Consider the following 13,190-nt stretch of genomic DNA (forward strand, 5'->3'; position numbering starts at 1 on the left):
AAATTAACTGAGACCCTCAGGGCACTGTGCACTGAGGTTTGAGAACCTCCGAAGGAATCAGTTTGGAAAGCAGTTAGCACAGGTCAGATATGCGCAGCGGGGCTTAGGAACAACTGCCCGGCCCCAAGCCCGCTGGCCAGCAGTACATAAACCATCCCAGAAATACAGTGAGCACAACCCTCTGCTATGATCAGTCTGAGGATAGTACCTCAGACTAATGATAGGCCATCCTCAACTGTGCATCCATTCAACGACTATCCCACGAGCACCCAGCATTGTTCTAGAGCCTAACGACCATCAGCAGGAATATGGCAGCAAGACCCGCTGTCTCGGAGTGCAGCTCTAGTGGAGAGGCACGCCGGAGCCCTCGAGTCCCTGATACAAAGGCAGGTGGTAGCGTGTGCTATGGAAAACACGAGTGGAGCATGATGCTTGGCAAGAGATCTGAGCACAGCTAGTCAGAGTGACGACCGTGTGAATGTCCAGGAAGGCGCAGGCAGCCAGGGAGAAGGGCAGTGCAAAGGCGCAGACACAGGAACTGATGTCACCTGTTCGGGGAGCAGTGGCATGTTCAGACTGACCGAAGTCAGAGGCTGCAGGCAAGGGCAGCGCCAGATGGGTCAGGGTCATCAGGGCCAGGCTGCCCCGCAGGCTGCGCAGGATGCAGTGGGAGGAAGACTCAGCAGCTTGGAGCAGAGAGTGTTGTGAGCTTATCCGCATGAGGAATGGGGCGGGCGGGCTAGTGGGAGAGTGCCGTCCTAGGGGAAGGGAGCTTGACTCAACGTGGCTGGAGGGAATGTGGTAAGGGGTGGCCAGATTCTGGTTTAGGATGAAGGTTACAGCCTGTGCAACTGCTCCTGGACCACAGGGAAGGGGATGGATAGGAAGGATTCACACATGATGACTAGGTTTGGGCCTGAGCACCCAAATCAATGGAGATGCCATTGCTAGGATGGGGGCAAACAGAGAAAGGGGTCTGTGTGTGTGTGTGTGTGTGTGTGTGTGTGTGTGTGTGTGTATGCATATGGAGGAGGAAGATAGAGTCTGGCCATAGAATCCTGTGGTCCTGTTGCCCGTCTGAGTTCTGAGGAGAGAAGTGAACAGCACTCAGCAGCACTAGTCCCACCCCCGTACTTGAGGGACACCCGTGGGCTCTGGCTGCCCACCACAGCAGGTGTGGGGGCAGGAATCACATAGACTTTGCCCCCAGGCTGGGTGGGTAGGCTCGGCTGTTGGGATGACATACTTTGAGAGACTCTCTGAGCTCCCAGGACAGGTCAGGTGGTGGCCCCCGTGTGTGATCCTTGTGGGAGACGCACATCCCCACAGCCTCCACGCCCCTCCCCAGCCCTAGTCATCCCAGACCAGATCCAAAGCCAGATCCTACAAGGTGAGCGAGAAATGGATCACCATGGCCCCGCCAAGGACGGTGGGGATTTATTGCCTGTCTCTGAGGCCGAAGACCTGAGTCAGCCATGGCCACTGGCCCCATGTGGGTGGGCCAACCACTTCGCCCCTTCTGACAAGGGAAGTGTCCCATAGCCAGTCCCTCATCTCTTTCTGAAAGTGCTCACCAGCTTTGGAAGAAGCAGCACTGGACATCAGGTGTATTGGGGAACTGAAATCCATATTTGTCAAATTAACCCAGATTCTTCCTAGCAGCCTCCAGGCCCTTGTGTGATCATATCCCCAGGGCCCTCCCCTCCTTCCCATGTGCCAGACAGGCCTCCCTTTCAGGTGCTCATGGCAGCATCACAGCAGAGCCCTACACAGAGCTGTATTACAGAGAGCAAAGGCTCGTGTGGGCTAGGCACAGCTCGGAGCATGCCATGCCTCACACATCTCGGCTTCAGAGAAATTCTAGGAAGCAGGCTCCGTAGTCATCCCCTTCCACAGGGGAGGAGACTGAGAGTGAATAATAAGTGGCCGGCCTGGACCTCACCAGGCAGGAGGCCTGCCCCTTAACCATTGGGTCCCTCTGAAAAGAGGGCACATTCCTCCGCCTGTGAGGGAAGAGAACCTCCCTCTGCCTTGGAATGCTCTCCTCACACCTCTGTCTCTCATTAGGGCTCCATTTGACCACCACCTCCTCAGGGATCCTTTAGGTCCTCCCCATCCAAAGTAGGCTCCCCGGTTATGCTCCAGGCTGCTCAAATCTTCACAGCGTTGGCCACAGATGGCAGGTGGACCATTGACGTGTTTGTTTTCTGTCTCCCCCCCACATGCCCCCAAGACTGCAGACTCCCAAGGGGTCAAGTATCTTCCTGTCTCATTCCCCACTCTGTGCACACCTAGCACAGTGCCTGAAACAGGCCAGGCCTTTTGAAAATACCTATGGAAGAAAGAGAGGGGGGAAGGGCCACCAGTCCCAGGACCCACTTGTAGGATTAGCCCTCCCGAGGCAGCCTCAGCAGCATCTGCAGGGATGTGCCTGCCTCCTTTCCCCGGGGACAGGCTTCCCCCTGCCAGGGCCAGCCACCTTCCTCTCCTCTCAAGCACATCTGGGCATCTCTCTGTTCCTTTCCAAGCCTGCTCAGAGACAAAAGGAAGCTCACGTTTACCAGCACCCACAGTTGCCTCTTGTCACCCTCCCGGCCACCCTGAGGGATAAGCATTACTCATCCCTGCTCTCCAGGTAAGGAAACTGAAGCTCCAGGTCCCGGTTTTCACAGTTCATTGATAGATGGGACCAGAACCTTCTGGTGGTGTTTCAGTTCTCCAGTACTGTAACAGGAAGTTCAAATGCAGCGGTGGCCTCCTACCTCAGTTCTGAGTGAGGGTCGATACAGCAGGTGGCAGACCCCAAGAGGAGGGCCGGAAAAATCACAAGTGCCAACTTTACAAAGGGAATTCTGAGAGCCCATTTCACAGCCCCACACCCCTGGTGGGCTTCCAGCCTGGGACCATTTCCAGCAGCAGCAGGAAACACACAGAAAGTCACATTCGGGCGAATCCCGAGTCCGCTCTTCCCACTGGCCCTCGCTTAATGCAGCCAGATACACAGACTCCAGCTGGGGCTCTGCGGGGAGCTGCAGCCTTTGCTGGGATGGTGCCTGTGCTGTGCCAGCCAAGGACTGGGACCCCCTCTGGGTCTCCCTCCCAAAGGGAGTTCATGGGTTGAGGAGATGGCATATGAAGAACGGTGAACCCTCTCAGCAGTGAGAATACTAGACATTTTCCTCTCTGTATCTGTTTGGAATTTTTCTCATTTTCCTACAACAAATGTGAATTTCTTTTTTTTTTTTTAATGTTGATTTATTTTTGAGAGAGAGAGAGGAGCAGGAAAGGGGCAGAGAGAGAGGGAGACACAGAATCTGAAGCAGGTTCCAGGCTCTGAGCTGTCAGCACAGAGCCTGATATGGGGCTTGAACTCATGAACCGCGAGATCATATCCTGAGCCAGAGTCGGACGCTTAACCGACTGAGCCACCCAGGCGCTCCAATGTGAATTTCTTTTAAAATCAGAAACATAACTTTACTTTTAAATGAATGTTAAAAAGAGGCACATGTGAGGAGGGGCCGTGAGAGGCTGGGTTGCCTGAGCCAGGCAGGCACTGGAAGTCTGAGGAGAGCTTATCTGGAGCTATATATTGTCAGGAACCCAGGAGGGGCCACAGTCCTCAGGCTCAGCCCAAGGCAGCCCTGCCCGCATCAGACGCGCTCCAGAAAGGCGGGCTCCACATGATCAGGCTGATTCTTGCCTCCAGTGATGCTTTGCTCCGATGTAAGCATCAAGGCGGGGGGTTAAATGGTCTGTGACTCAGTGATGAAGAGGCCACTTACAGGATGAAGAAGTGCCACGTGGACAACACAGAGCCTTCTTCCCTGGGATCCACAGCCTACACCAGCTAGGTCACATCTGCCATCGGCAGGCTCTTAAGAAAGCCACCAATAACTATACTCCTCGCCCTCAAAACCCAGATTCGGTGATAAGAGAAATACATTCGTTCACAGGACCAAGGCTGCAGACGGGAGCAGAGTCTGTGCAAAGGGCCTAGTTCGCCCCCCACAACAGATGGATGAGGAAACTGAGGACCGCGAACCCAACAACTCTGGGACACTCTGTGATTAAAACTATAAGGGCTATGCATACAATGGAGAATTACTGAGCCTTAAAAAGGAAGGAAAGTCTGACACACCGACAACATGGGTGAACCTCAAGGACATTATGCTAAGGGAATAAGCCATTCGCAAAAAGACAAATCCCGTGTGATGCCATTTACACAAGATGCCTAGAGTAGACATATTCATAGAGACACAGAACAGAATGGTGGTTTCTGGGGTCTGGGGAGAGGGGAAAGTAGGAAGTTCTTGTTCAATGGGCACAGAGTTTCAGTTTGGGAAGATGAAAAAGTTCTGGAGGTAGATGGAGGGGATGGTTGCCTAGCACAAGGGACGTATTGAATACTTTGGAACTGTCCACTTAGAAATAGTTAAGATGGCAAAGTTTATCTTCCACATATTTTATCACAATCTAAAATAAAGTAAAATAAATTCTTAAAAATAAAGCTGTAAGTGGGGCTCCTGGGTGGCTCAGTCGGTCGAGTGTCTGACTTCAGCTCAGGTCATGATCTCATGGCTTGTGGGTTCGAGCCCCGCGTCGGGCTCTGTGCTGACAGCTCGGAGCCTGCAGCCTGCTTCAGGTTCTGTCTCCGGCTCTCTCTGTCCTTCCCCACTTGTGCTCTGCCTCTCTGTCTCTAACATAAATAAACATTAAAAAAATTTTTTTTTTAATAATAATAATAAAAATAAAGCTGTAAGAGCGAAAAGAGAGTTCAGGTCAAGGTGTTCGGGAACATGAGGAAGGGAGGAAAGAAGGAGGGAGAAATGAAAAATGAAAGAACTGGGGTTATTTAGCTGAGCTGACCGCAGGGCACAGTGGATACGAGGTAACTGTCTCTGTATCTCTCTTGGTGCAGAGGGTGAAATCGAAGCAATGGGCAGAAGTGTGAAAAAAAGGAGTTTTTCTTTCTTTACCATCACATGCTATGTTTATGCATAGGGCTTGCGAGGTTCCTGGTCTGCACCCCCTGAAGGTCCCCTGACAGGACATTAGAGAAACTTCATGCACGATATGGGCCATTGGACAAGAAAAGGTTTGAAATCCCTTTCAACAAAAAAGGAGGGGTTTTAGAATGGGATGTGAATTATAAAGTTGAGTTCTTCCAACTTTAACGTGTTTTCAGAATTTCCATTGGTTGTAAATGAACTTAAATTATCCAACAACCAGAATCTCTCTCAACTCCTACAACCATTTTCTAACAGAAAAAACAAGTGATTTCCACAAATAGGATTCTCATAAAAGTAACTCTTGATTTCTTCATGATTCCACAGTACCAAGAGCATCCCCAGCTTTCCCCATACGCCTCCTGCCTAAACAACCTCAGCAACCCGCCCAGAAGGACGCTGACTGAAAACCAGAAATAACAAAATGGAGATTCATCTGGATGGCAGATGAACACATAGCTACCAAGTAAAATCCCAGATCCCAAAGCACTGGCACTTTGCCCCTGCAAAGCCATACTCAAGACCCTCACCAAGGGCTTAAAGTTTCTTTCAAGAGCACTTCTCACAGAAGTTGTTCAGTTTACAAGATGACCGCAAACGAGAGAGAAATGTGGCTGCTAATGGCAGATGTACTGATGGATAACATTGAGAAAAGAGACAAAAATCCATGACAGCCAAAAAACTCAACATGCACAGAAACCTGGAGCCGATTGGTACAGGGGTGAGCAAGCAAAGCCGTCCCCATGACGATGGCCTGACACCGCTGGCCGACAGCAGGAATCATCACAAGAGAGGAAGTCTGGAAGTCTTTCCGAAAACTGCACCAAGCCTGCACGTCGCTGTTAGTGATGGGGTGATGCTGAATCAGCCACAGGAGGGGCCGATCACCCCCCTTTATTATGTCGGAGAGGTGACAGAGACCCTTGAGAAAATGTCTACCCCAAAAGCAAGTCATCCATTATCAAGATTCCATAAAATGAAAACGACCACAGGCCATCTCTGGGGCATCTCAGCAGCCTGCTATGGCGGAAGAAAGGGGACTTGGAGGTTTGGCCCCCAGCCCCATCCTTCTTCACCAGTCATGGGGTTTCACACCATCTTTCCACATTTCAGGTTCCTTATCTGTGAGAGGAGGAGAGACACCTACTTTTGAGAGACATTCCATAATGCAGCTAATATTAAGGCCTCAAACAGTTACTATTTTCATAACCCCATACTAATTAAAGGGTAATTCTAAGTCACAATTCACGGTTTATTCCAATTACCGATTCGTTTCAGCCAGTAGCTGAAGAACACAACTTGTAAGCATCCCCCGGGACACCCAGGATGAGCAGTGAGCTCTGCCACAGGCAGAGAGTGTGCAAGAGGCATCCCACCACCTCTACTAGCCACACACCCCCCCCCAACACACACACACTCCTGGAGATGCAGGGCTGTCCTGCTTCCTGGGTGGAACGTTTCCTATTGGACCAAAAAGTAAAATAACTTTTTCTGCCAACAGAATTGTAAGGAGTAAGACAAATAAAGTTTAAAAGTGTCATCTTTTAGGGGCACCTGGGTGGCTCAGTAAGGTGAGCATCCAACTCTTGATTTTGGCTCAGGTCATGATCTCAGGGTTCATGAGTTCGAGCCCTGGGTCAGGCTCTGTGCTGTCAGCATGGAGCCTGCTTGGGCTTCTCTCTCTCCTTCTCTCTCCCTCTCTGCCACTCCCTGTGCGCGCGCTCTCTCTCTCTCTCTCTCGATAAATAAACTTTTTTAAAAAACTTTAAAATATAACAAAATAAAATAAATAAATAAAAGCATCATCTTTTAGTTACTAGATTTCCAAACTTGGGGCTCTAGGGTTCCCCCGGCCTTTTTTTAAACCTATCAAAAAGCTATAAGTCATGAATGGGCTAAAAATTAAATTAGCTACAAAGGTGGGGCGCCTGGGTGGCGCAGTCGGTTAAGCATCTGACTTCAGCCAGGTCACGATCTCGCGGTCCGTGAGTTTGAGCCCCGCGTCGGGCTCTGGGCTGATGGCTCAGAGCCTGGAGCCTGTTTCCGATTCTGTGTCTCCCTCTCTCTCTGCCCCTCGCCAGTTCATGCTCTGTCTCTCTCTGTCCCAAAAATAAATAAACGTTGAAAAAAAAAATTTAAATTAACTACAAAGGAAGTCAATCCAGTGTGGCATATAGTAACAAAAACTGTGACTAACCTCACGGCTCAACACTAGGGAACTGACTGAAGAAGTTAATAGTCACCCACATAGAACACACTAAAGCTTTGGCAAAATTCTATTACAGGAGGACACTTAGTGCCATGAAAAAAAAAAATAATAATGAGGGGCGCCTGGGTGTCTTGGTCAGTTAAGCGTGCGACTTCAGCTCAGGTCATGATCTCATGGTCCGTGAGTTTGAGCCCCGCGTCGGGCTCTGAGCTGTCAGCAGATTTAAGTTTAAAAAGTTTAAAAAGCAGATTGAGAAACAATAAGTCAACACGATCCTACTTTGGTATATGCATGTGTGTGTATACATAATACACACATGTATACACATAGTATATACGTGTACGTGTATATGCACAGTGATGTGTCATATCCATGTGGAGTCATAGGTATAGCACAAATATAAATGTATTTATGAGTAGAAAATATTGATAAATTTAAGCTTTTTGGTTAAAAATTTTTAATTTCTAAATAAGCTATAAAACACATAAATTCATTAGAGATACACACATTTATAGATGGGAGGAAAACAAATGTACCAATATTAGATACTCATACTGCTTGATTCTGGGTACTAAGTTTATGAATGATAATTATCTTTTTCTTTGTGTTTTATTGTATTTTCCACCCTTTCTATACTGACCAGGTATTATTGTCATAAAAATGGTGTCCTTTTCGTGACTCGTGATTTCCAGTCTCCTTCTATTCAGATGATGAGAACAGATGTTCTCCTTTAGAACAGAGTCCCACTGAAATTGCCAAGGAATAAGGGCTGTGTCCTCAGCACCTCACTGTACCTCCATAACTGCTAATGCAAGGTCGGCACTGACCAGTGAACATGGGGCAGAGGAAGTGCCCTGGAAAACCCACCAGGAATACTCCACCCCCTTCCCATTCTGTGGGATTCGAGGTCAGTGAGTCCCTTTGCATGGGGGATGACCAACCTGCCAGCAAGCGAACCCCCTAAAAGGCTACAACCTCTCCCCTCTAGCCCTACCAACATGAGCCATCACCAACGTCTGCACAAGAGCCATCTGGCCCCTAAATGCAGCCTGAAAATGGTTTTGTTTGGAGAACATACTACCTCCTGGACACTAAATTAAAACACACAATTAGATTTCCATTAAGTTACAGCAAATTCTGCTGAATTGATCTAATCGGCCTACATTCCTATATGACATCATGCTTTAAAGGCTTGGCCTGGACATAAATACTTAATGTAATAAATACAGTCTGAAATATTTGATCTGCTTGGCAGTTTAATTGATCTACTACAGAGACTGACAGGAAAAATTAAGTTAGTTCTGTCTTGTCTCTGCCGATAGCACATTTTCATCATAAAGGCACGTGAACTACAATTTCGGTTACAAGTAAAGCTCTTGCACACTGATTTCTTGTGGAATGTTCAGGTTAAAGATAATGGAATTGAACAAGGAAATGAGTATGTGGATTTATGAGACCTTTAACACAAATACTGTAGTTCATGTCTTTTTCTGTGTAGATAGATGATAGATAGATAGATAGATAGATAGATAGATAGATAGATAGATGATAGATAGATATAGAATAATAGATAGATGCTAGACAGAGGGAAAATGTATTTTATAATTCATAATACCAGTTCCTTGTCATTCACAGGAGTGCCTGAGTGGAAGGTGTTGGCAGATGCCTGCCATATTTAAGCACGGATTTTTAGATGTGGTGGTTATGCGCGCTCACCAATAATCAAGTGGACAAGGTCTCATAACCAAAGTCTTCTGACTCAGAACCCCTGAAGTGCTTTCTCCTGTCTCCGTTTTATGGTCTAAATTGCCTTTTACCATGAGTTAAATGTGGTAAACGAGTTTAACACGTGGTGCCTTACACCACGAGTTGTGTCTATCTGTGTACCCAGCTCACCTCCCAGACTTGCTGGAAGCACCCTTCACCCACTCTCACCCCTGTACTCCTGATGCCAGAACTAAAATGCCCCATTTGGGCACAAGGTAAACACTGAATACTTGGGGAAGGGAGAAAGGGAGGAAGTCTCTTTCCTGACTGCACTGGCAGAGTTTAGGTCCTCAGAGTTACCATCTCCCAGGTGGTAATCTTCCTCAGCACTTCATGGAAAGAGAAGCCGTGGTCATGACAAAGTTGCTCAATCTGATTAATGTCAAAACCCCCAGGTTAATCTGGCAGGGTATTCTGCTAGAATCAACACTAAATCCCACCCCGGTCTGAACTCCACCTATTACTTGTACGCTCGCTGTCTTGACGTCTGTTCATTTGCTCAGCAAACACTCCCTGATGAGAGGCAGCCCAGCCAAACATTCCTGGGACTGTGATAGTCTCAGGGCCAGTGCCACGGCCCCCTTTCTGTTTGGATGTCTTTGAAGAGGCAAACAAATAATGACAACACCCAGCTCCAAGGACCCTGGCACAACCAGATGCCCAGATTCTGGGCAGACCGATGCCAGTTAGCACCACCCTCCCTCCTTGAAGCAGCAGCCAAAACCCTGGACAGGCAGGCTGCTTCTCCCACTGCCTCTGGGCACAAGCCAGAAACCTTCTGCTCAGCTCCCTGCACTCCAGGGCCCCATTGATTAGCAGGAAGGGCAAACCCATCAGCACCCATAGGAAATGGCTTCTGGAAAGTGAGTTGCAGTTTTTAAAGCCAGAGAATGACAGCAGGTGCCTGTAAAAGGAACAGAATCAATAAAGGGTGTAGGGGGCTGGCCAATGGGACACCTGGGTCCCTGACTTGTCCTACTTCTCACAGATGCACTATGTGACCTTGGGCAGTCTTATCTCCTCTCTGAGCCTCAGTTTCCCCACTATATCCTGGAATGGTAACACACTCATTAAGAAGATTCCTGGGGCACCTGGGTGGCTCAGTCGGTTAAGCATCTGACTTCGGCTCAGGTCATGATCTCACAGTTTGTGAGATCAAGCCCCGTGTCAGTCTCTGTGCTGACAGCTCAGAGCATGGAGCCTACTTTGGATTCTGTGTCTCCCTCTCTCTTTGCCCACCTGCTCGCCCACTCTTTCTCTCTCTCTGTCTCTCAAAAATAAATAAAACATTAAAAAAAAAGATTCCTTACAAATCTTAGGTGCTGGGATTCTCTACCCTTGTCTTCCTGATATCAACTAGGCATGGAGAAGACTAGGGTTGACCCAATCACTTTCCCCATAAGGATTGACTACCTTCTGCCCCTCAAGTTTCCCTGTTCCCCAAATACCTATACCCTTACAAACAATACAGGGGCATCTACAGGGCTGTGTTGCTTTTCTGGAGCTGCACACACCCCAGACTTCATAAAGTGTGCCTTAGAGGCTAAGAGGCTCTCCCATTGAGGAGCAAATGCTTGCAAGAAATAAGATCCTCTGCCCCAGAGTCCAAAACCAAACACTAATTAGATCCCGAGTGACCTCTCAGCCTCATCAACATAACCCTAACAATTTCCAGCACCTACTGGATGCTTAGATGTGCCAGAGCACAGATACACAAGTCCTGTTGGGTATGGCTATCATGATCCTCATCTCACAGGTGAGGAGACTGGGGTCTGCCCTAAGTTGACCCCAGGATGAGAGGGAAGTAGTTCTGGGTCATGGCCAGTCTGACTCCAGAACTTGGGCTCACCTTGAGGCCATGCCATCCTCTCCTGAGAACATGCCTCTGTCCAACTTCATGCTCTGCCCTTTCCTCAACAAACTAACCCTGCCTACCTCAGTGCCTTTGCTCACGCTGTTCTGTCTGCTTGGGGTCCTCTTACCCACTGGGCAACTCCTTTGCTTCCTTCAAGTCCAACTCAAACATCTCCTCTGGAAAGCCTTCCTTATTCCTACAGAGAAATGTGTCCTCCCTCCTCAGGGCCTCCCCCACTCCTTGCATGCCCTTGTTGGCTTCTAAGAGAGCACATGACTATGTCACATGAGATGGAATTCTTTGTTGACTATCTCTCCAAGCTCACCCTTAGCCTGTGAACCACTTAAGACAAGGATGTGTCTAATTCATCACCAGAGGCTCAGCCTCTGGTTTAGTCTGACAAAGTAGGGTACTCAGTGGATGAAGAATGAAAAAAAGGAGGGCCCAGTTGTTCCTGGCATCCAACAGGCAGCCAGGACTGCAGGCTAGGATGAATAGACTGGAGCTTCCCAAGTGAGGTCTGTCTCCCACACCAGAGCAGCATGACTTTTCCTTCTTTACCCAAGCCTAACTACCATTTGCTCTGCATTTGGGGCAGAGGTAAGTGGCTTGGAAGGTCCTAGAGGTGAGCCAGATATGGCCAGTGCCCTCAAAGTGCTTGTAGTCAAGATTGGGAAGCAAGGTAGGTTCAAAAACACCCCAACTCAAATCACAATGCTGGAGTATCTTTGATACTTGTGTCCATCAGTGTCCAAAAAGGGCCTTCAATGAACCAACCTCCTGGCATTCATGCCTGTATGCAGTCCCCTCTACTAAAGTCTAAGTTGGCCCTGTGACCAGCTTAAATCAATAGACTGAATCAGAAGCAACACGGTGCCTGTTCTGGGTGTAAGCCTTAAGAAGGTCTGGCATCTTCTTCTTTTACACTCTTGGGAATCAACCACCATTCAATCTCACCCCAAGTTCACCATGGGGAGAGAGAAAAAGAGAGCTCCCAGCCTCCCAGTATCCCTACCAAGCCCCCAGACAAGGAAGCAATACTATGTTGTAAGTAGCTGAACCCAGCCAGCCCTCGGAATCAGGAGAGATAATAAACAGCTGGGCAGTTCTGCTGCTGCTTTTAATAGACTCAGTTTTGGGGGTAAAGTAAAACAATATTAAAACCTGGAATGGAAATTATAAGAAAATCACAAGCCAATCTTCTCATGATCAGAGATGCAAAAGCCCCTGAACAAAGTATTAGCAAACAGAATCCAGCTATAGATAAGAAGGAAGACATGTCACATCTAGTCTGGGTTTATTCCAGGAATGTACAGCTGGATTAACATTAAAAAAAAATCAATCAATGTAACTTACTGTATTAACCCATTAAGAAAGAAAAATCATGTGATCGTCTCAATAGCAGCAGAGAAAGTATTCAATGAAATGCAACATTCATTCATATCCATGATTTTTTAATAATAATTAAATAAAACTCTTAGAAAACCAAGGCAAGAAGAAAATATCTTTACTTGATAAAGGATATCCAAAACATAAATAAATAAAAGACCACAAATATAACTGAAACCCTGAGATCAAGAATAGGCAAGGAATGGTCACAAAGACCACATATTGTATGACTCCATTCATATAAAAAGTCCACAGCAGTAATAGCAAAAATGTTCACGGTCAGTGGTGTCCTGAGGCTGGGGGCGTTGGGGAGAAGTGGGAAGTGACTGCTTATAGGTACAGGGTAATGACAGTATTCTGAGGTTGAGCCTAGTGATGGCTGCACAACCCTTTGAATATACTAAAAATCATTGAGTTGTACCCTTCAGGGGATGAATGGTATGGTGTGTGCATTATATCTCAATAAAGCTGTTATTGAAAAATAGAATAAGGCAAGGATGCCTGTCATCACCACTTCTACTCAATACTGTGCTAGGGTTTCTGGCTGGCACAGACCAAAAAGAAAGAAAGAAGAAGAAAGAAAGAAAGAAAGAAAGAAAGAAAGAAAGAAAGAAAGAAAGAAAGACCATCAGGATCCGAAAGGGAGAGACCAGCTATCTTTATCTGCAGATGACCTGATCATACACATATCATAGAGAATCTACCACTGAACCTAATTACATTAATAAATCTCTCAAACATAATGCTGAGCCAAAGAAGCAGACATGAAGAACCTGGGTCTCGTATGATTTCATTTATACGTAAAGTTCAAAAGAGTCAAGATTCAATAGTAGTGTTTTTGTTTAAGAAACAAAACAGGTGAACACAGAGGAAGGGAAGGAAAAATAAGACAAAAACAGAAAGGGAGGCAAACCATAAGAGACTCTTAAATGTGGAAAGCAAACTGAGGGTTGCTGGAGGGGAG

The 13,190-nt window shown here is 47.4% G+C and overlaps 1 protein-coding gene across 6 annotated transcripts in view; it reads right to left on the bottom strand.

Moving 5' to 3' along the window:
* The window catches only part of DRGX (dorsal root ganglia homeobox), a 37,634-nt gene that overhangs the window by 4,320 nt on the left and 20,124 nt on the right, over positions 1-13,190 (bottom strand). The gene's annotated exons all lie outside the window — the stretch shown is intronic.

Source organism: Herpailurus yagouaroundi, unplaced genomic scaffold (genome assembly GCF_014898765.1).
Source record: "Herpailurus yagouaroundi ecotype Mexico unplaced genomic scaffold, PumYag 163, whole genome shotgun sequence".
Taxonomy (NCBI): domain Eukaryota; kingdom Metazoa; phylum Chordata; class Mammalia; order Carnivora; family Felidae; genus Herpailurus; species Herpailurus yagouaroundi.